Source organism: Myotis lucifugus, unplaced genomic scaffold (assembly GCF_000147115.1).
Source record: "Myotis lucifugus unplaced genomic scaffold, Myoluc2.0 scaffold_289, whole genome shotgun sequence".
Lineage (NCBI taxonomy): Eukaryota > Metazoa > Chordata > Mammalia > Chiroptera > Vespertilionidae > Myotis > Myotis lucifugus.
This window is the reverse complement of record NW_005871337.1, coordinates 670,896-675,100: the sequence shown is the minus strand read 5'-3', so window position 1 is coordinate 675,100 and position 4,205 is coordinate 670,896.

Genomic DNA, 4,205 nt, shown 5'->3' with positions numbered 1-4,205 from the left:
TTTATGTGTGAAGGAACTCCACAAGCATAGCGCCCAACACTTCACCACAGTAATGTTGCCAGGTAGGTCTTTTCTCAGTTTTCCTTAAGTTGGGGGGTCACGTGACTTATTTCTGCCAATGAAATCTGAAACATAAGCTATTTTCTAATGTGACCTTGAAAGCAGCCTTGCACTCACTACTCCTGGCCTCCTTTCTCCTTCCCCAGTGACCTCACAATTATGACTTCCTTATTGCATCACTACTTTATGGAAAGAAACACTATGTTAGATTTCTAGAAGAGCCAAGGATGGTGTTTTTTATTCCTCTGTTTGTGGCATGCATGACAGATACATTTTTCTTGTTGTAAGCTACTAAGATATTGGGATTTCTTTAGTACTATATATAATCTCACCTATGTTGATTAAAGGAAATAATTCAATAGAAAACTGCTTGAAAATATATAGGTGCAATTTATAATCCAAAGTAGGTCTAGCCTATATTAACATCTCTCATTTCCACTTAGAAAGCTTTATAATTTGTATTTTTAATTGATTATGTTTCCCCTTCCTTGTCCATGAGAATTAAAATCCATGAGGACTAGATGCATTCTCATCTTGTTTACCAGTGAATTCCCAACACTTTAAAAAATTCATTTATTAAAGCCACCATATGCCTTCATCATGTAAGAAAAAAAAGGCTTGAATACCAGTTTGTAGGGGTAATAAAAAATACCTCTGGGAAGAACTATAGATTAACCACATTGAATTTTAAAATGCAGAAGGGCTGCAAAGTACTGAATCTTTAATCAAAATATGCTTCTTGCAAAGGTTTGCTCTTATTAACACCAATGGGGAAATAAAATATTAACTCCTGCCAGAGAAGTGAATTATTGTGATCACAATTCAAAGGAAATGAAAACCAGGCAATGCCAGTTGCACAAGCATAGGGAAATTACTCGGGTGAATTCCAGGAATATCTGGAGGCATACAGGCATTTGGATCCTTAACAGAAACGTGTGATGCAAATATTAAATGTTAGGACCTGCCGTGGATTCAGACCATGACAGACAAGAGTTTTTACATGTGATTTAGTCCTAGTAATTACTACATAAAATAAAGTCTTCTCCTTTTTTCTCCTCTGACAAATGAACTTTTATCCTACTTTTTACATAGTCTTTCAATTAATGCTCATTATTGAGTTTTTTCAGTGCTCAGTAAGTTTCTCTTTTCACAATAATGTCACATAAAATTACAAAGTTACCAATATTGATAATCCTTCAGTATTTTAAATTTATCATTAACTCTCAATAGAAAGGGTTATGGTATGCTTTTGAAAGCTACTCAAGACCTAAATTCAATATATACGTATCAGACAAGATACAGAAATTTGGGCTTCAATATATTTTCACATTCCTTTCAAAAATAAATTTATCCAGTGATCCTCAGGATAGGCCTCTGTGTCCCAAAATAAAAGTTTCAATAGTTATCAAGATAATAACATCTACAGAAAATATATAATATGTACAAAAAGGTACACATCAAAATTATTGTTATTGAATTTAATCTGTCTTCAAATTCTATAATGAAACTGCCATGCATCCAATTGCTCAGAAAAGAACTCCAGTCATTCCGGATTACTTTCATTCTTCATCCACATATGCAATGCACCAATAATCACAGTTGCCTTTATTTACAAAATACAACCCTAACTACTTCTCACCATATACACTTCTTCCCCACGACTCAACACCAACATGATTTTTCATTTGTCCAATGGTCTTCTCTCTTCCCCACTCATCACATTACAATCCACTCTCCACATACCAGAATAGGCAGCATGGTCTTCAAAATAAAACCTTAAAAGCACATAAGATCATTTCACTAATATGTTAAAACATTTAAATAAATGGTTTCCAAAGTTATAATAAAATTCATATTGTTATAATGACCCTACAGGACTCAGCATAATCTATCGCCTGCTTATCTCTCCAGCCTCATTTCTTATTATTCTCCCCATTTCAATCACGATACTCCCACCAGCTGTGTGTTTTCCTTCTGCCCCTTTGCAACCTTCACCCCTTCAGCAAGGGCGGGTCCCTGGGGTTCTGCATGGTTCCAGGATTGTGTGTATCTGATCTCAGAGGCCATGTCTTCACCAGCACTTTATCTGACTGCCATAACTAAAGGAGCAGTAATGTCACCCTGCATATGGTTTCATAGGAAAGCCACTCTTGCAATCTGAAAGGATGATATTTTTGTTTTTATTTTTACTATATCTTTTCTCCTCCATGGGGACTTGCATAGTTTACCACTGTATTTCTCAAGTGTAAAACATCCTGCTTATTGTCAACATTTAATAGCTGTCTATTGAATGAATGAATTTGCTAATGGAAGTATCTTAAATGCTAATGAACTTCTCTATGATTAGTAAACACATAAGTTGACATTATTATTCTTGTGAAAATTGATTCAAATGAATAGGCAGATTTTGTGCCAACCCAGGCAGATCTCTACTGTCTACTCACATGGATAAGCTCCGTATTCAGGAGACAGACTAAATGGATAATCAGTATGTATAGAATTGCCCTTAACTTGACTTTAGTCTTAGAAAGCACTGTTTTTGTCTTGTAATTTATTGGGCTTTATTATCCTACTTTATGTCTTCTTCATCAGTCAAAACTATGTCACAAAACTATGCCAAAACCAATGCTGACATATAACCAAAGCCTCTACCTTGTTATTTTTTATTTTAATGAACAGACTTCTGTTGTTTTTTTTTTTGAATATATTTTTATTGATTTCAGAGAGGAAGGGAAAGGGAGAAAGAGATAGAAACATCAGTGATGGGAGAGAATTATTGATCTGCTGCCTCTTGCACACCCCACACTTGGGATCGTGCCCACATGCCCTGACAGGGAATCAAACAGTGACACCCTGGTTCATAGGTCAATGCTCAACCACTGAGCCACACCAACCAGACTGTTTTTAACAGAAATCAGAAAGAAACAATTGATATAAATAGGCCACATCTTCAAAGTTGAAAGGAAAAAGGTATTAATGTTTCCTTGAGGCACACTCATTTCCTGAATGGGAGGTTAAGGGAGTAGGGGCTCCCCATCTGTGCTGCTTCACAGTTCTGAGCAACAATAAGGAAACATATAAAGGGGAATGCAATGTGTCTGTCAATCCCATGAGGATTTATCTTCATAATAGCAAAACAATGAACGCTCCACACGATACTCTCAGAAAAACCCAACACTATCATTTGTGTCTCTACTGTCTACTCACAAGGATGAGCGTTAATATCTGACCTTGAACTACAGAGTTTGCTGTTTTAATTTCCTCCTTTGGAAAGTCTACTGATTGTTAGGCATCAGAAATGACAATGACTTTAATCAGTCAGATATATACTCAGAAAAAAATCTACTCTCCATATAGAAAGGGAAGAAAATAAATAAGGAGGAGAAGAGGGCAAAGAAACAGCATAAATTCAAAGGAAGAAATAGAAATCCAAAGAAAAAAGAAGGCGATGATGAATCAGGGTAAGTCTTGTGATAATTAAAATTCGATCATTAAGTATATAAGCACGTTCTCATCTTCAAATTAAAGAATTATTTGAAGATGTGGATTCAAAGAGCTGCATAAATATTCAGTATTATTCATTCAACAAAAATTTACTGAACACTCTGATGTTCATTCTTCTAGATTCTGGGACACCAGGGTGAACAGACTTGGGACAAGTCCCTGTTTGGGTAGAACTTATACTCTATTGGGATGAGACAGATAAAAACAAACAAAATAATTCCTGATAATAAGTCCTCAGGGAAAAATATTATATACTAGAGACCCGGTGCACAAAATTCGTGCACGTGTGTGTGTTTGTGTGTGTGTGTGTGTGTGTGTGTGTGTGTGTGTGTCTCTCCAATCTGGGACCCCTTGAGGGATGTCCGACTGCCCATTTAGACCCGATCCCAGTGGCATTGGGGCCTAAACGGGCAGTCGGACATCCCTCTCACAATCCAACACTGCTGGCTCCCAAACACTCACCTGCCTTCCTGCCTGCCTGATTACCCCTAACTGCTTCCCTGCCAGCCTGATCAATGCCTAACTGCTCCCCTGCCAGCCCAATTGACCCTAACTGCCTTCCGCTGCCAGCCTGGTCACTCCTAACTGCCCTCCGTTGCCACCCTTGTCACCCCTAACTGCCCCCCCCAACAGGCCTGGTT